General features: G+C 43.7%; 1 protein-coding gene across 3 annotated transcripts in view; it reads left to right on the forward strand.

The window, feature by feature from the left end:
* TOM1L1 (target of myb1 like 1 membrane trafficking protein) overlaps positions 1 to 20,281 on the forward strand; it is a 61,833-nt gene that overhangs the window by 18,794 nt on the left and 22,758 nt on the right.

Here is a 20,281-nt window from a genome sequence, read left to right on the forward strand (position 1 = left end):
GTAACGTTGCCTCTGTATCTATCTATTCAACAAACATAATGAGTAACTACAGTGTAGTAAAGGATATAGAATGAGGAGGCTGTCCCTAGTCCTTAAGGGACTTGGGACTAGTTAGCAAGAGTGTTTTGTAAAATCAAGTGTTATAGAATTTCTGCTCTAATAGAAATGTATTTTATCGTACTGTAGGTTCCAGAGTGGGGGGCACAGAGAAAGGGGAGGGTTTCTGGAAAAGTTCAGAGAGAGGCATTGCTGAGGCTGGGACCAAGCGAGCAGACGGTGCATTTGGACCTGTGTGAGCATGTGAAGGACCACCAGCTGTTCATTCTGACTGCGATGGGGGCCCTCCCAGACCCTTTTCTGTGTCTCTACATCCAGACCCTTTCTTCCCTCTGATAGGTTTGTTCTAATTATCTATTTTAAATTTTAGCACACACTTCTAACATAATTTCAGAAGCAGAGGAAAAAAAATCAGTTTCTAAATCTTTTTCTTCCCAAAAAAGTTATGAAACTTGTCCTATTTTTGCTTTTCTCCGATCCCCACTCCCCAAGTCTCATGTTGTTGTTATTTATCCTTTAAGTCCTTTGATTGTTAGTAAGTGAAATTTTTCTTGATTATCGCTTGTTTGGGAAATAGTAAATGGTAAAAATGCCCTTTTTCAACATTACCACTTATATTTAACTGCTGTTTCCTTAAATTGTTACTAGTGGTAAACCTTGAGGGTTTACATGTCCAAAGATGTCTTTTGGCTGCTGTGTAAAGGCTCGCAGTTTTCTCTACAAATAGTTACTATCCTTCAGCAGATAAAAGGGGTTAATACAGAATTATTTTCCATAAGTACTTCAAAGATAGTGCTTGCTTCATTATTCTTGTCCCCAGTGGTGCTGTTGAGAAGTATATTATGGATTCTTGCACCTTTGTTTTATAATCTGTTTTCTCTGGTTGTATTTGTGACTTCTCTCTAATGCTTCTGAAATTTCACTATACTGTGTACAGGGGTGTGTGTGCATATGTGTATTTCCCATAACTTTAACCTGCTTAGCACTTGATAGGCCTTTTGCACTGTCAACTTATGTTTATTTTAGTTCCGGGAATTCTCAGCTCTTACTTCAGATATTTCTTTTCTAGTATTCTTTCTATTCTCTTTGTATGGAACATCGTTTAGATGATGAGACTTTCAGTTATATTTTTCTTATCCCATCTCTTTTATACATTTTGATTCTTCCTTCTTTTGTGCTGTAGGTCTAGCAAAGCTTCTCCAGTTCACGTATTATTTCTTTTAAACTTGAATATCGGTTTGTCTATTCAGCCCTGCTAATGAACGTTTTATTTCAATAGTTTTTTAATTTTAATTTTTATTTATTTTTTTAACACCAAAAACATTTTGTATTGGGGTATAGCCAATTAAAAATGTTGTGATAATTTCAGGTAAACAGTGAAGGGACTCAGCCATATGTATGTATGTATTCATTCTCCCCTAAATACCCCTCCATCCAGTCTGGCATATAACATTGAGCAGAGTTCCCTGTGTTATACAGTAGGTCTTTTTTGGTTATTTATTTTAAATATAGCAGTGTGTACATGACCTTCCCAAAGGACTTACCTAAGCCTTCCCCCCCGGCCACCACGGGTTCATTTTCTGTTTGTGAGTCTCTTTCTGTTTTGTAAGTCAACCATGAGTTTGTTTTCTATGTTTGTGTCTTTCTGTTCTATAAGTAAGTTCATTTATATCATTTCTTTTTAGATTGCACATATAATGGATGTTATATGATATTTCTCCTTCTCTGTCTGACTGACTGCAGTCAGTATAACATTCTCTAGGTCCTTCCATGTTGCTGCAAATGGCTGTATTTCATTCTTTTTAATGGCTGTTAATATTCCATTGTGTACACCACATCTTCTTTATCCATTTGTCTCTCAGTGGACATTTAGGTTATTTCCATGTCTTGGCTATTTAAACAGTGCTGCAATGAACACTGGTTGCATGTCTCTTTTGGGGCCATGTTTTTCTCTGGGTATATGCCCAGGAGTGGGATTGCAGGGTCACACAGTAGCTCTATTTTTAGTTTTTTAAGGAACCTCCATACTGTTCTCCAGAGTGGCTGTGTTGTTGTTGCTGTTCAGTCTCAGTCGTGTCCAACTCTTTGTGGCCCCATGTGGACTGCAGCATGCCAGACTTCCCTTTCCTTTACCATCTCCCAGAGCTTGCTCAAACTCATGTCCATTGAGTCAGTAATGCCATCTAACTATCACATACTGTGTCATCCCCTTTTCCTCCTGCCTTCAATCTTTTCCACTGTCAGGATTTTTTCTAATGAGTTGGCTCTTCACATGAGTTGGCCAAAGTATTGGACTTTCAGCTTCAACATCAGTCCTTCCAATGAGTATTCAGGACTGATCTCCATTAGGATGGACTGGTTGGATCTCCTTGCTGTCCAAGGGACTCTCAAGAGTCTTCTCCAACACTACAGTTCAAAAGCATCAGTTCTTCGGCGCTCAGCTTTCTTTATGGTACAACTCTCACATCCATACATGACTACGGGAAAAACCATAGCTTTTACGTTGGTCATAGATTTTTTCTAGTGCAGGAGGGTTCCTTTTCTCTCCACACCGTCTCTAGCATTTGTTGTTTGTTGATTTTTTGATGATAGCCATTCTGTTGGTGTGAGGTGATAATCTCATTGTAGTTTTGATTTGCATTTCTCTAATATCTTTTGATTTTGAATATCTTTTCATGTGTCTATTGGCCATCTGTATATACTCTTTAGAGAAATATCTATTCAGATGTTCTGCCCATTTTTTTGAGTGGGTTGTTTGTTTTGATGCTATAAGTGTCAAAAGCTGTTTGTAAATTTTGGAGACTAATCCCTTATCAGTCACATCATTTGCAAATACTTTCTCCCAATCTGTGGGTTGTCTTTTTGTTTTGTTTATTGCTTCCTTTTCCATGCAAAAATTTTGAGCGTAAATAGGTCCCATTTGTTTATTTTTGCTTTTATTCCATTATTCTAGGAGAGATGGATTTAAAAAGATGTTGCCGTGATATATGTCAGGGAATATTCAGCCTATGTTTTCTTCTAAGAGTTGTAAAGTGACCAGTCCAACATTTAGGTGTTTAATTCATTTTGAGCTTGTTTTTGTATATGGACTTAAGGGATGATCTAATTTCATTTTTGACATAAACTGGCTGTCCAGTTTTCCCAGCACCATTTGTTATTTCAACAATTTTTTCATTTTAAAAATGTATTTCATTATAGTAGTTCTTTCATGGATGAGCTTTCCCCTTTTATCTTTAAGGATAATAATTTGTAAAGGTGCTTTTCCATTTGCTCTGTGGATTCTCTTTGGTTGAGTGCAAGTTCTCTTGTTCATCACCTCTTTCATTGTATTCCTCAAATATCTGGACAGAATAGTGATAGTCAGCTCATTTTTTAAAAGTAATTAACTCATTTTTGGCTGTACCGGATCCTCACTGCCGCACACGGGCTTCTCACTGTGGTGGCTTCTCTTGTCGTGGAGCACGGGTTCCAGGCGTGTGTGCTCAGTGGTTGTGGCACGTGGGCCCAGTTGCCCTGCAGCATGTGGGGTCTTCCAGGACCAGTGATCAGGCCTGTGTCGCCTGCACTGGCAGGCAGGTCCTTAACCATTGGACCGCCCGGGAAGTCTACTTAGCTCATTTTGTGTGTGAGACCTCTGACAGCTGGTCTGCATTCTCTGTGACCCAGCTTGCTCATGCTGAGGGAAGACACCGTTGCTGCATCTTGTGCTTGGCACTGTGTCTGCATATTTCTGCATTTGCTGCAGTTCCCAGACTATATAGCTTTGACATGGGACTTCCTGGTGGCTCAGTGGTAGAGAATCCGCCTGCCAGTATTGGGGACTCGGGTTTGATCCTGGGTGCGGAAGGTCCCCTGGAGAAGGAAATGGCAGCCCACTCCAGTATTCTTGGCTGGGAAATCCCATAGACCAGAGGGTCCTGGTGGGCTACAGTCCATGAGATCACAAAGAGTTGGACATGACTTAATGACTAAGCAACAATAATGGCATCATTAGCATGGGGTGATTCTGGGTGGGATGTATTGGGAGGTAGTTTCTGAGTTATATGTTGTGCAGTCACCCAGTTGTGTCTTTGCGACCCCATGGACTGCAGCACTTAAGGCCTCTCTCACCATCTCCCTAAGTTTGCCCATGTTCATGTCCATTGCCTCGGTGATGCCATCCAGCCATCTTATCCTCTGATGCCCTCTTCTCCTTCTGTTGTCAGTCTTTCCCAGCATCAGGTACTTGGCTAGGGAGTCAGCTGTTGGCATCAGATGACCAAAATACTGGAGTTTCAACTTCAGCATCAGTCCTTCCAACAAATATTCAAAGTTGATTTCCCTTAAGATTGGCTGGTTTGATCTCCTTGATGTTCCTGTTTTTTCTGGACGCTACCAGCATCTGCAAACAGTGTCCGTTGTCTCTGTCCCAAGCATTGCTCCCACTTGGACACAGATAGTCCTGCCTCTCTGTCTTGTGCCCTGTGGGGAGAGAGGCATGGGTAGGGGTCGTCGTGCCTTAGTTGTTTGTTAGCTGCGCCTACTCCCATCTTCTTGTGGCTTCCCTGGTCTGTAGTCACAGAGCATCTTTCATTTCCTTCTGAGTTCTGTGGTGTACTCATTGTGGGCAGTCTCGAGTGTCCTGGATTGTTTATTCTAATCCAGGGGTCACCGTACTGTGGCCAGTAGGTAAAGAAAAAAGAACAGGTCATTTCTCAAGCTATGTGTATGCAATCCTACCTGCAGAGAGCACAGGAGAGTCAGATAGACCCCCAAGGAGCCCCTGCCACTCCCACCCACCATCAATGGGTTTGAATTTGTGGTATCCCTCTGGTGCACAGAGGGTTTAAAGCCACAGCTTGGGAGCATCTTCTTTATCCATTCATCTGCTGCTGGACACTTACGTTGGTCTTGGGTGTTATAAATAGTGCTGCTGTGAATATTGTGTCTGCATTTCTTTTTGAATTAGAGCTCTCATCTTTTCTTTATATGCCCAGGAGAGGGATTGCTGGGTCATATGGTTACTCTATTTTTAGTCTCTTAAGGAACCTCCATACTGTTTTCCGTAGTGGCTGTGCCAGCTTACATTCCCATCAAATTTACATTCCCTTCACACCCTCTTCAGCATTTATTATTTGTAGACTTTTGGTGATGGCCATTCTGACCAGTGTGAGATGAGACCTCATTGCTGTTTTGCTTTGCGTTTCTCTAATAAGTAGTGATGTTGAACATCTTTTTGTGTGCCTCTTGGCCAGATGTGTGTCTTTTGATTGAGATGTTCATTTTTTGTTGTTGTTGTTATTGAGTTGTATGAACTCAGTATATTATTATACGTTTTTGAAATTAAGCCTTTGTGGATCACATCATTTGCAAATATTTTCTCCTAGTCTGTAGGTTTTCTTTTTGTATTGTTTGCGGTAGGGGACGACAGAGGATGAGATGGTTGGATGGCATTACCGACTCGATGTACATGAGTTTGTGCAGGTTTTGGGAGTTGATGATGGACAGGGAGGCCTAGCATGCTGTAATCCATGGTGTCACAAAGAGTCGGACACAACTGAGCGACTGAACTGAACTGTGGTTTCCTTGTCTGTGCAAAAGCTAATAAGTTTGATTAGATATCATTTGTTTTTTTTGCTTTTATTTCAATTGCCTTGGGAGACTGACCTAAGAAAACACTGCTACAGTTTACATCAGAGAATGTTTTGCTTATGTTCTCTTCTAGGAGCTTTATGGCATTATGTCTTATGTTTAAGTTTTTAAGACATTTTGAGCTTATTTTTGTTTATGGTATGAGGGTATGTTCTAACTTCATCAGCTTATGTGTGACTGTCCAACTTTTCCAGTACCACTGGCCGAAGAGACTGTCTATTCTTATCTCCTTTGTCAGAGTTTACCCGACCGTAGGTGTAGTGTGAGCTACAAAGCTGTAGGTGTGACCATGGGTTTATTGCTGGACTCTGTTCTGTTCCATTGATCTAGAAGTCTGTTTTTTGTGCCAGTGACACACTGTTTTGATTACTGTAGTTCTGCAGTATTGTTTGAAGTCTGCCCAGGGTATGCCTCCAGCTTTGTTCTTTTTCCTCAGGATTACTTTGGCAATTCTGTGTCTTTTATGGTTCAATGTAAATTTTAGGATTATTCTAATTTTGTGAAAAGTAATGGGTGATTTGATAGGGATAGCCTTAAATCTGTGGATTGCATTGAGTATTATGGCCATTTTAACTGTATTAGTTCTTCTAATCCAAGAGCATCAGATATGTTTCCATTTCCTTGAATCATCTACAGTTTTCTTTATCTTCAGTTTTATCATGTTTGTTAGGGTTATTCCTAGATTTTTTTTTTTTTTTGATGAGACTTTAAATTTTTTTTTTTAATTGTTGTTTTTTACTTTCTGATATTTCATTTGTTAGTATAAAGAAACAGAACACATTTCCATGTATTAATAATATATCCTGCTTACCTTGCTCAGACAAGGCACTGGTGACCCACTCTAGTACTCTTGCCTGGAAAATCCCATGGATGGAGGAGCCTGGTGGGCTGCAGTCCATGGGGTCGCTAAGAGTCAGACACGGCTGAGCGACTTCACTTTCACTTTTCACTTTCATGCATTGGAGAAGGAAATGACAACCCACTCCAGCGTTCTTTCCTGGAGAATCCCAGGGATGGTGGAGCCTGGTGGGCTGCCGTCTGTGGGGTCGTACAGAGTGAGAGACAACTGACGTGACTTAGCAGCAGCAGCAGCAGCAGCAGCAGCTCACCTTGCTAAATTCATTTATCAGTTTTAATAGTTTATTTCTTGAATCTTTAGGGTTTTCCATATGGAGTATCATGTCATCTGCATATATACTGGCAGTTTTACGTCTTCCCTTCCAATTTGGATATATTTTATTTCTTTTTTGTGTGTGTCTTAATTGCTTTGACTCTGACTTCCAATACTGTGTTGAAGCAGTGGTGAGACTGGGAAGGTTTCCCACTTTTCACCACTTAGTATCATGTTGGCTATGGATTTGTCATAAATGGCTTTTGAAATGTTGAGATATATTCCTTCTCTACACACTTTGATAAGAGTTTTATTATGAATGGATGTGGAATTATCAAATGCTTTTTCTGCATCTACTAAGACAATCATGTGGTTTTTGTCTTATCTTATGTTGATGTGTATCACGTTGATTTTGCATTTGTTGAACCATCCTTGTGACGCTGGGGTGAATCTGACTTGATCATGCTGTATGATTCTTTTTCTGTTGCTAGATTTGGCTAATGTTTTGTTGAGTGGTTTTGAACTAATTACCAAGTTTGTTTATGTGGCCGGGCCAGGTTTTAGTTGTGGCCTGCAGGATCTTCATTGCAGTACAAGAACTCCACAGTTGTGGCCCATGGGCTCTGGAGCACCAGCTCTGTGCTGGCATCACACGGGCTCTGGAGCGCCAGCTCCATGCTGGCGTCACATGGGCTCTGGTCGTGCTGCCCTGGCTCGGGGCAAGTGGGCTTCGGTCATTGTGGCACATGGCTGAGTTGCTCTGGGGAATGCGGTATCTTAATTCTACCACTTGGGGTTGAATCCAAGTCACCTGGATGGTAAGGTGGATTCTTAACCACTGGACTACCAGGGTGAATACCCTGTTGAGTATTTTTTTGTTCATCTGTTTAAAGAGTCTTTGTTTAACCTGATATTTACAGACTTATTGACCAAAGACTATCCATTTACTAAATATCTCTTAATATCCTATAGAACATCACAGTGTAATATACATTGAAAAACAATCAATATTTTGGATCAGTGGCTTTAAGTGTATTATTTTTAAGATATTTTACTTAAGAATATTACATCATTTTGGTAATGATTTTTGGGGTTCTTAGTCATGGGCAAGTCATTTATCATTGGACTTAGTTTCTATCTGTGTAAATCCTATGTATGAGGAGATTCATGAGGAACCAGGGATCAAACTGCCAACATCTGTTCGATCATCAAAAAAGCAAGAGAGTTTGAGAAAAACATCTACTTCTGCTTTATTGACTATGCCAAAGCCTTTGACTGTGTGGATCACAATAAACTCTGGAAAATTCTGAAAGAGACGGGAATACCAGACCACCTTACCTGCCTCCTGAGAAATCTGTGTGCAGGTCAAAAAGCAACAGTTAAAACTAGACGTGGAACAACAGACTAGTTCCAAATTGGGAAAGGAGTACATCAAGGCTGTACATTGCCACCCTGCTTATTTAACTTATGTGCAAAATATATCATGCAAAATGCTGGGCTGGATGAAGCACAAGCTGGAATCAAGGTTGCCAGGAGACATATCAATAACCCCAGATATGCAAATGATACCACCCTAATGGCAGAAAGCAAAGAGGAACTAAAGAGCCTCTTGTTGAAAGTGAAAGAGAAGAGTGAAAAAGTTGGCTTAAAACTCAGCATTCAGAAAACTAAGATTATGGCATCTGGTCCCATCACTTCATGGCAAATAGATGGGCAAACAATGGAAACAGTGACAGACTTTATTTTCTTGGCTCCAGAATCACTGCAGATGTGACTGCAGTCCTGAAATTAAAAGACGCTTGCTCCTTAGAAGAAAAGCTACGAGCAACCTAGACAGCATGTTAAAAAGCAGAGACATTACTTTGCCAACAAAGGTCCAGCTGGTCAAAGCTATGGTTTTCCCAGTAGTCATGTATGGATGTGAGAGTTGGACTATAAAGAAAGCTGAGCACTGGAGAATTGATGCTTTTGAACTGCGTTGTTGGAGAAGACTCTTGAGAGTCCCTTGGGCTGCAAGGAGATCCAACCAGTCCATCTTAAAGGAAATTACTACTGAATATTCATTGAAAGGACTGATGCTGAAGCTGAAGTTCCAATACTCTGGCCACCTGATGTGAAGAACTGACTCATTAGAAAAGACCCTGATGCTGGGAAAGATTGTAGGCAGGAGGAGAAGGGGATGACGGAGGTTGAGATGACTGGATGACATCACCGACTCAATGGACATGAGTAAACTCTAGGAGTTGGTGATGGACAGGGAGGCCTGGCGTGCTGCAGTCCATGGGGTTGCAAAGAGTCAGACACAACTGAGCTGATACGAGGAGGTTAAAAAGAAAATTAATCATTAGAGTTCCTATGTAGTAATCCCTTTTTAAAAATCCACAACTGAGGATGTTTACGGATAGAAATTTTGTGACTCACGATATTTAGCATGTTAAACTAAAATTTTTAAAATTTGGTATCAAAGTAGAAGGGTATGTAGCACATAATATTTTTTAAGAAGGGACACAGCAATATTCCTAGTTGCATACAGTCTCCCCAGCCGTTCAGCGCTTTCAAATGTAGTGATAGGATTTTTCTCTCATGTTTTCATCCATCCGTGGCTAACAGTCCTTTCGTAAGATGTCCACTGAAACATCCCGTTCAAATGTGTGAATCCCCTTTTATTTGCTGCCATCCTGGAGTGTACTAAATGCCTTTTTGTGTCCAAGTTTTCGGGTCCAGATGTTTGGTTGAATTTTGCTAGGATAATGCTGGTTTGTTGGTTGCTGTTTTGATGCCAGAGCTTAGGGCTGTGTGTTGCCTTGAATCGTAAAGAGACTGGGCTGTAAACCAGCTTAGAACGCACTCGTGGCCAATTCAGGTTGAATGGTTCTGGCCCTCAGTCAGTTTGTCTATGGAACCTATTGAATGTGCAACTTATTTGTCTCTCTTTGCTTTTTGGTAGTAGCACATAGAGATCTGGTGTGGGGGGTGCTGTTCTTAAATTCTTTTGACAAGTATTTGAACTTTTTCTAGTAATCTAAATAACATCATAAAAGGAAATTGTTTCTCTACTCACAACACTTTGGATACTAGGTCTGAATTTTTTTCCCTCACATTAAGTAATTCTGGCACCAGCTACCCAGAAACATCACAGACTCCACAGGTAAAGAGCTTAGTCCCACAAAGCTGTCCCCACTTCAGACGCCGATCACAAGTCGTGGGTCCTCAGGTTACCCACCCTTCTCCCCCATTTTGGCTACAAATCAAATTGGGGGCCCTGCGACCCCCTCCTCAGGTTTAGTAATTTGCTAGAATGGTTCACAGCATCCAGGGAGACACTTTACTTACTATTATCAGTTCATTACAGAGGATACAGGCAAACAGCCAAATGATGTCAACTGAAAAATGTTCAACCTAAATGTTTAGAATTGTGTTTTATTTGATGGACAAAACTGAGGGCTGAGGCCCAAGACACAGCTTGTCACATGCTCTAAGGTACTACTCTGAAGAAGCCGGGAGGAGACATATGTAAGAGTTTTTGTAACAAAGACCAGGTAGCCAGAACATCAAAGTGTGTTAGTTGCTCGGTCGTGCCCGACTCTTTGTGACCCCATGGACTGCAGCCCACCAGGCTCCTCTGTCCATGAGATTTTCCAGGCAAGGATACTGGAGTGGGGTGCCATTTCCTTCTCTAAGAACATGAAAAGGTTACTGTTAGTTAAAGAAGACCAGGGCTTCCCTGGTAGTCCAGGGGCTAAGAATTCACCTGCCAGTGCAGGGGACACGGGTTCAATCTGGTCTGGAAAGAGTCCACGTGCTGCGGAGCAGCTAAACCTGTGCTCCACGGCTGCTGAGCCCGCGTGGAGCCCGCGAGCCACAGCTGCTGGCTGAGCCTACGTGATAGAGCCATGCTCCTCAGTAAGAGAAACACTGCAGCGAAAAGCCTGCACACAACAGTTAGAGAAAGGCCACGTGCACAGCGAAGACCCAGCATAGCCATCAATAAAGTAATTGATTAACTAAGAAAACCAAGCTTCTCAGGTTAAGAAAGGTAGTGCTTTTCTATGTATGGGAGGATGTAGGAGTCTGGCTCTCTGAAATCATTCCTGGTTATCTGGGGCCAGCGTCCCCTGCTCTGGGGTGGGGGTGGCTGCAGAGGCCGACTGCTAGATAGCAGGTATCCTGCTTCTAGCCTAATTCCCTCAGGGCTCACGTCGGGGAGGCTGTAACGTGATGGCTCACTGGCTCTGTGAAAGGGACTGTTTCCTGCTATGTCAATGAACAAGGAGGTCACAGCCATCTGGGATTCTGGCCCACCAGATGTGAATTTCTGAGCCCTGGAAGAACACTGCCTGCCATCCAACAGCCCTGCTGATGCTAACTGCCCTTGCTCCCTGTGGTGAGCAAGGAATTAAGGATGTGGATAATAAAATCACAGTATGCTGGCCCCAGATAGTGAGATGCAAATGAAAGGAACCATTTCAGTAAGCCCAGACTCTTGCTTCTTCCCATTTATAGAAAAGCGCTAAATTCCTTAACTTGAGATACCTGGTTTCCCTTAGTTCACAGTAATCTTTTGATGTTGAGACTACCTGCTCTTGCTGCAAGCTTCTGTATAACCTGACTCCTCCCTCACCCTCACCCCGCCTCCTGGAACAGTTCTCCGGGTCACTGGAGATGCTGTCTCCCAGACTTGAAGTCCCCAAAATTCCCACCAGAGGAAACATAACTCTTAGCTTCCAGGTTGTGACCACTTTCTAAGCCGACAGCTGCAGCATCCTTTGTTTACGGTAGGGCAGGCAGCATTTTTCTCATTGACCAAGAATACATGCAGGGAAGGGTCTGGAAGGTCCTGGACAGAGGGGCTCTGTCCCTGCGGAGTTGGGGTTCACTATCCTCAGAGCACCTGGACACGTTCACCACCCAGAGGCTCTCTGAACCCAGTCGTTCAGGGTTTTATAGAGATTCCATTACAGAGGCGGGATTTATTTAGTCACAGACTGCTGGTGATTAAGGCAGCCCCGGCCCCCTCCCGTCCTGGAGGTTGTGGGGTTGGTTTGCAAGTTTCAGCTCTCTGATCCCGGTCAGTTCGGTTTCTCAGGCAGCCGCCCCTGTCTGCCAAGAATCACCTCGTTAGCATAAACTCCTGCTTGGTTGAAAGGGAGTTACTAAGTATAACAAAGGCCATTTCTCTCATACTTACTACTCTGGAAATCCCAAGGGTTTTAGAAGCTCTGTGTTAGGAACTGGGGATGAAGACCAAATATATATTTCTTGTTTCATAATATCCTACCTCACTATGGTTGATCTAAAATAATATGATGCAATTTATGGAAATAGGGGAAAGGAATCTTGGTTTAGGAATCTGAAAATGAAACTGGCAAAGATAAACTGTAGAGAAACAAAGTAATTTTTTTCATTTGTACTTTTTCAGAGGTTTTCTCACAACTGTAAATGGTATAGATTAGTGAAGCAGGGCCCCCAGACATCACTGGCTCCCTGCCTACCTTCCCCTGCTAAGCCCCTGGGAGGCTTCCACAGGAGCCTGCGGGAGGGGGCTCCTCAGAGTTGGGGTGGGGGCCAGATGAGAGGCATTGAGGGCCCTAGAGCAACGCAGGGCGTACAGAGTGCATCTGTCCAGAAGTATTATAGGGTCTGAAGTCCACTCTGAGAGTTGGGAAATAGACACTATTTTTTTCAACTCCCAAACTAGCTAATCAATCCTTTTTTTTCTTTTAACTTGTTAAAATAGTTCATCTCTTTCCCAAACCTCTTTGAAACAACAGACAAAATATTGTCAACTACAAATTGGCACTTGCCATCTACCTCTGCAAGGATTAACTCATGTGCTGCTGTAGCTGCTGACCTTCAACACCCGCTGAAGGAGTTCAGGGCGGAAAGCAGAAATGATGCAGGCTGTGCCCCGGGAAACTGGCAGGACGGCTCTTTAGATAGTTAGGTATTCTCAGGAGCTAATTTTATGAGCCCAGTTCTTTTATCTGCTCATATCTAGAGAAGCAGGAAAGTCCTTCATGGTGACTGACTCTTCCTCATGACTCACAGAAGCTTCACCTTACAAAGAGTACGTGCTTCATTGCATGTCCTTCCCCTTTACCAGCTGCTTCCTTGTGGCTCATTGGGTAAAGAGTCTGCCTGCGATGCAGGATACCAGGGTTCAGTCGCTGAGTCGGGAAGATCCCCTGAGAAGGGACTGGCACCCCACTCCAGTATTCTTGCCGGGGGAATCCCATGGACAGAGGAGCCTGGTGGGCTTCAGTCCATGGAGTCACAGAGAGTCAGACACAACCGAGCGACTCATACTTTCTTTTCACTTGCCCCTTTACCAAAATCACATACATACTGTCCTTTCCTTGCATCTCTGAAACAGTTTCTCGGAGCTGTCTGAGGTGCCCAACTAAACCTTGACTCAAACCTCTCACACTGTGTTTTTTTTTTAAAGTCCATGGTCTGAAAACTACATTCCAAGGATTACAGGAGAACCTAGACAGACCACCAGAGGACCAGAAGAGGGAGAACAGTCACAGCCCAACGCTGAAGGTGGGGTCAGCTGCCCGAGGTTCCCACCACCCCAGGAGGAAGACACCCTTCCATGGGACTTTCCTCAGAAGAGCTCTGTAGTAACCAGCACCTCCCTCCATGAGTGGAGAACTTCCAGTGTCACTAATCAGGCCGGAGCAAAAGGACTTGAAGTGACTCATGGATTCTCAGAGAGCCTGAGAGATGATAATGCAGTCAGGCTGCTAGAGTTCGCCCTACAGAGCTGGGGCGTCTCCTTCTCTTTGCCATGTTCCTGCAAAGAGAAGCTTTTTCTCTGTAGCTGCTTATTCTAAGTTTTTAACTTAACACTTCTGACAGCACATGTGCAGGTTTTTTGGCCCACACTGACCGATTGTCCAGTGCCACTGGATGTCTTAAAGTCAGTTAGTTGTTGGGACTTTTCTGGTGGTCCATTGGCTAAGACTTTGTGCTCCTGATGGAAGGGACTCAGTCCCTGTTTGGGGGACTCGATCCCCCATGCTACAGCTCAGAATGGGCATGCTGTAATGGAAAAAAAGATTCCACATGCCACAGGGCATCTAAGGCCCAGAGCAGCCAAATAAATAAAAATAAATATTTTTAAAAAAACTAAATTCAGTTCTGACACTAAGTACCCAGCATGCATACTAAGTTGCTTCAGTCGTGTCCTACTCTTTGGGAGCCTATGGACTATAGCCCACCAGGCTCCTCCTTCTCCAGGCAGGGATACTGGAGTGCTTGCCATTTCCTTCTCCAGGGGATCTTCCTGACCCAGGGACTGAATCCACATCTCTTACCTCTCTTGCATTGGCAGGTGGGTTTTTTACCAGTAGAGCCACCTGGGATCCCCTAAGTACCCAGAGTTAGCATCAGGTACCACAGGTTAAGGGCTTGGTCCCATAAGACCACCACACTTCAGATGCCCTTTGCAAGTTTGAGTCTCCTGTACTTCTGACCATCAGGCTATAAACCGGGGCTTCCCACAGGACTCTCCTCAGGTTCGAAAATTTGCATGAATGGCTCACAGAACTTTAGGAAACATGTACATGTATTTACTGGTTTATTATAACGGATATTACAAATGACGCAGATGGAAAACCAGGTTAAGAGATACAAAGAGTGAGGTCTAGGGCATTTCTAAACATGAAGCTTGTATCCCTGCATAGTTGGAGTGCACTCCCATCCCATCCCAGTGTGTATGTTCACCAGCCTGGAAGCCCTCTGAATCCCCAAGTTGATGGGTTTTTATAGAGGTTTCATTAAGTAGGCATAATCAATTAGCTCTCATCTCCAGTGCCCCTTCCATACCCTGAGGATAGAGGTCAGAGCTAAAAGTTCCAACCTTTTAATCATGTTTGGTCTTTCTCGTGACCAGCCACCATCCAGAAGCCCATCAAGAGTTTACTTGTCAGAACAAAAGATGCTCCTGTCACCTGGGAAGTTCCAAGGGATTAAGGAGTTCTGTCAGGAATGAGGTGGGGGAGGGGGGCGGCACAGATCAATATATATATATATATTTCGTATATAGGTTGTAGCCATTCAGATGTTCCAGCTGCACGTGGGGGTCTTCGATGCATCTCAGCACCTTGTTCAGGCCCCAGGCTCGGTCTCCTGCCTCTTGGGGTGATTAGAGACGTGCCTTTCGGACGCTTGTACCTGTATTGCCTCCATATCTTTGGATCCTATTTGGATTTAGCCTTTGAGGACTTCTTATGCTTTCTTCAAAGTTTAGGCATGTACATTAAAATATTTTTATATTGTATCCAATATTTTTAGGTATTTTGTTGTCAGGGATATTTTCAGGACAGAGTACAGTGCTGTGCAGGAAACCAAGAACTGTATAGCTTTTTTTTTTTTTTTTTCCTTTAATTGAAGTAAAATTTACATAACATAAAGTTAATCATTTTAAAGTTTGCAATTTAAATATGCAATTTAGGGAATTCCTTGGAGACAGTGATTAGGACTCCTTGCTTTCACTGCTGAGGGCTCAGATTTGATCCCTATCCGGGAACTAAGATATCCTATAAGCCATGTGGCATAGCCAAAAAATAAAAATGTCCAATTTAGCAGCATTCGCATTCACAACCATTTCCTTTTTTATTATCTTTAACTTTTTATTTTGTACTGGAGTATGGCCAATTAACAATGTTGTGATAGCAAAGGAACTTAGGCATCCATACACATACATCCATTCTCCCCCAGACTCCCCTCCCATCCAGGCTGCCACATGACATTAAGCAAAGTTCCCTGTACTGATAGAGGAGGTCCTTGTTGGTTATCCATTTTAAATATAGGAGTATGTACCTGTCCCTCCCAAACTCCCTAACTATCCCTTCCCCCCAGTTTCCTCTATTTAGGTCCCAAACATTTCCACCATCCCCAGAGGAAACCTTCTACCCATTGCACAGTCTCTCCCAATTCTTGTCTTTGCCCGGTCCCAGGCAGCCACTTCCCTGCTTTCTGTTCCTATGGACTTACCTTTTGGGAGTATTTCATATAAATGGAATTATAAAATATGATTCTTTAACTTACTATAATGTTTGCAAGGTCCACCCATGTCATAGGATCTTTTACAGCCCACATTCCATTGTATGTATATACTTTGAATATATTTTATGTAGTTGTTAGTTGATGGACAGTTGACTTGTTCTGTCTTTTGGCTATTGTGACTAGTGCTGCCGTGGACAGCCGTGTGTAAGTCTTTGTTTGAATGCGTGTGCCCTTCTGAGTATATAGCTAGGAGTAGCATGACTGGGTCATATGGAAACTCTTTGTTTAACTTTGTGAGGAACTGGTAAACTGTCTTCCCCAGTGCCTGCACCATTGAACATTCGCACCAGCAATGCAGAGGGTTGCAGTTTCTCCACTTTTAGCCAACACTTGTTGTATTCAGTTTTCTTTAGCCACTTTAGGTGTGAGGTGGTATCTTATACTTTTGATTTGCATTTCCCTGGTACCGAACGTCTCTATGTAACTTGTTAGAAAGTAAACCAGATCATGTTGCTGGAAACCCTCCATTGGCTTCCCTTTACATGGGAATACAACCCAGCCTCCTTCCTCTGGCCATAAAACCTCCCCATCTCCTCCTGCCTTTCCTTCCATAGCATAGGTGCCCTCCTTGGTCTGGCCACCCTTCCGTTCCCAGACATGCAGAGCTCGTTCTTGCTGGGGAGCTGTTTCACCCTTGAGTCTCATGCTTCCTGTGTCTTCTAACAGCCCACGTTTTCTCATCCTTCTAACTTAGCACATTACCTCGTTGAGGGGGCTTCCCTGACCCCCAGTGTAAAGTCAGCCACTTCCCAGGGGTGCCCGCATGTCATCCCTCCAGCCTGCTGATTTTTCCTGCACGTTTGTGCAGCCACCTTTGCCTGCTGGAGTGGATGCTCCACAGGCTCGCCTTGTTTACTACTCAGGTTCTGCTCCCAAGCAGTGCTGAACCATGCAGTCACTCTGCAAAGATATCTTTAATACATCCATGGGTTTTCCCTCAATTTTATGTGGTTTAAAATTAAAATTTTTATCCTTGGTTTGAGTTAGAGATTTTACCTCCATTTATCTTTTTCAGTTCTATAGCTGGCTGGCTGAATGACTTTTATTAACAATTTATACCTTCTCCACTGATTGCAAACACCTCTTTATCACATTCTATATTTCAGAGCAAGGATATCTTTCCAGAGGCTGTTCTCTTGATTTGATCTCTTTGTCTATCCCTGTGTTGCTACCATAATATTTAAATTGCTCTGTTTTTGTGCTTTCTAGGGTTTATCGGTCAAACAGATGGCATGCTCCATTTGGGTAATTTGAAAAGAATTAAATTAAGGTACTGTTTATTTAGCAAGATACCGCAGGGTTCAGCGAAACCGTAGGAGCTAGCTTGTTACCCTGGGCTGTCAGCTGCTTTCTCTAGGCATAAATAGGCAAGAGGGAACTTTTTCCAGAACCAGTGGGAAGAGTTGCACACGGCAGGCAGCCGTGAGGGCAGTGGTGTCTGTGGCCGAAGGAGCAACGATGACAAGGAGCCTGACCACATCCCCCTGCACTCTCCCGCCTCCTCCCCGTGGGTCCCATCCACTGAGCCAGTCAGAAGCGAGATGGCACGGGGCCTGGTGGCATGTTCCCTCTGGGTCAGCCTTGGGGCACTCAGCAAGGCAGCGTGTGGAAGGTGGGTCTGGAAGGCAAAAAGGTGTGCAGCCCACAGGAAAAGGCTCCACTCACAAATATCTTGGCTCTTCTTATGCTTTACCAACCATCATAGTCATGTATGCAATCTGTTACTGTTAAAAGCAGCCTCTACTTGGAATCATTTCCTGGTTTGTCTCTTGGCACATAACTTCTCACAGCTGTTCTATTTATTTGAAACACGATCCCTGCCTGTTTCCTTCTGTCTGAAATCTAGTATACTTACTTGGAATCCCCTATCTGTTCTTCCAATCTATGCGGAAGAGTTAGCTCTTGAAGACCTGCTAATTCTCAGAGCTCCTTTCTCTTTGTTAGACTCTTAGGCATTAAAACTATTTTGGTGAAACACATTTCCCAGCCACTTTGTTGCTCCGGGACTTCAAACTTCATAAGGGGCAGAGACGAGATTTCTTTTAGTTTGCCAGAGTGGTGTGCTGAGATTCTGAGGTGCATCCAGTCTAATGAGCCTTGTGATGAGTTATAGGTATCTGTTCTGGTCACAGCAATGAAACGTCGTTGCGTGTTCTGTTCTCGCATTAACTCTGAATCACCTTACTCTTACCCGTGAGTGGCTGAGCTCCCGTTTTGGTTTTTGCCTTGACCTGGTAGGACAGTGAAAGAAGAGAATGTTTTAGTCTTGTGTAGAATAAAGTGAGCCCAGATTTTAAAAGCACAACTAGAATAAGTCTTCCTCTAACTTATTAGAAAAGTTTAAAATCATATGAATCGGAAATTTGGTCCTGTGAGAATAACTGGTAAAAAGTCATCTGCTCTAATGACTCTGTCTTTCCCATTCAGAGACTTGTAAGGTGTTAAGAGTGGAAGGCCCTTTCAATACCTTTGGGGCCATCTCCCTTTCCTTTACAGAGGAGGCTGCATATTTAGAAAGGTGATGATCTGTCCATGGCAGTGGCAGCAATGATAGGGCTGGAGTACAAACCTTGTCTTCCTGAGGCTTCATCATATCCAGTGTAGCGCTCCCTTCTCACTGTGAACCTGGACTGACTTTCTGACACAGGTCGCCAGCATCGTCTTGGGTTCTCTCGCTCTCCGGGGGGGAGGGCCTGGAGAGAGGAGGTGTGTGAGGCGGTAGGGCTAGACATACTATTTCCAGGGAAGGCTTGCAAGCAAACGCCTTTCTTCTCGTTATTACTTTCTCAAAGGATATGTTCAGATACTTTACTTTTTTTTACGGAGTTGCCCTGTGTTGGTAGATGTGGGGCAGTTGCGTTTGGAGTTAAAGTGTGACAGAATCTTCTTCCTTAACTCCCAAGTGCTCTGTGGAAAAGTGGGAGCCATCTGGACGCCAGAAGCGGCGATTCTAGGTGAGCTCCTTTTTGTTTCACTCCCGAGACTTTTGAAATGATTGTTACATTCCCTTTGGCTTTGCAGCCTGCCTTTGCTTTGATACGGCAGGAAGTGAGGCAGTCCCGGGGCCCCGTGATGGCACTTGCACCAGCAGCTGTGCCTCCGTGTTTGGACTCCCTCCCCCTGGCTCCCCACATCCAGAGCCCTGTGAGAGCCTGCTATGGGGGGGCTTCTGACCCATCCTTTTGGTTCATGGTGCTTGATCTACAGCGTTTCCAGGTGGCTTGACTTTCTTCCGAGACAGACATCAGTTGCAAAGATCAGAGCGGGCCGGCTTTTGAAGAAGTTTTTCAGATTCTGCTTTGCAAACCTGCTGAGAAATGTGGTGTTCCTTTCATGTCTCCATTCCATCTGTCTCTTGAGAGGGCAAAGGGACGGTCTTCCCATGACGAGGGGCTATTGATGTTGGCTGCAAATTCATTTCAAATCAATTTCTACATTTTGGTCACAGGCATCTAACAGCCATTGTATTTCCTTGATCATGACATTGTTTTAGCAAGGCTGCCAGTGAGCAAGAAGATGAACTGTTTTGCACGCTAATGCAGAAAGAGGAAAAGTTCTCATTCCTCATGGCATGGCAGCAAAAGCTGTTCTTAGTTTTTTCCTTTGTTTAATACTGGGTCCTGGGTAGTGGCACAGGTATTACAGGAACGTATTAGCTAGTTAACCTGCTAGTGATACCTACTTGGGTATCCATAATACATTCATTGACTGCCCTATATTGCAGACAGAGTGTTGTGTTTTTTTTTAATTTAATTATTTATTGTTGGCTGCGCTGAGACTTTGTTGCTTTGAAGCAGCTCAGCTGGCTGAGCTGGGTGTCTGGCTGCAGCAGGGGGGGTTGTTACTCTTCATCTTGGCATACTCGCTTCTCATGGAGGTGCCTTCTCCTGTTGTAGGCTGCAGGCTGCGGGTGTGTGGGCTTCGATAGTTGTGACACACGGGCTTAGAAGCTCCGTGGCACGTGGGACCTTTGTGGACTAGGGATCGCACCCATGTTCCCTGTGTTGGCAGGCAGATTCTTATCCACTGTGCTACCAGGGAAGTCCCACAGCGGGGTTTCAACCGCATCATTTTCTGTCCTTACAACAACCCTGCATGATGGTGGTTATCCTTGTTTTATAGATGAGAAAGTAAACTGAGGCTAAATTTTAACCAGAGCCCGTATCAGGTATGTAGACGGGAGAGGCCTTAGGTCCACTGAGTCTAAAGTCTTTTCGTTTGCTCTCTTCCACGGGACTGTATGTGAGTCACGCTCAGCCCCCACCTGACTGTTTTACGAGGACACCGCCACAGCCATGTGTTTACATATTGACCCTGGTTGCTTGCACCATGGCAGAGCTGGGTAGTTGCCACACAGACCATGTGGTCAACAAAGCAAACACTATTTGGTATCTGAGACTTTAAGGAAAA

The sequence above is a fragment of the Bos taurus genome, chromosome 19, assembly GCF_002263795.3.
Source record: "Bos taurus isolate L1 Dominette 01449 registration number 42190680 breed Hereford chromosome 19, ARS-UCD2.0, whole genome shotgun sequence".
In the NCBI taxonomy this organism is placed as follows: domain Eukaryota; kingdom Metazoa; phylum Chordata; class Mammalia; order Artiodactyla; family Bovidae; genus Bos; species Bos taurus.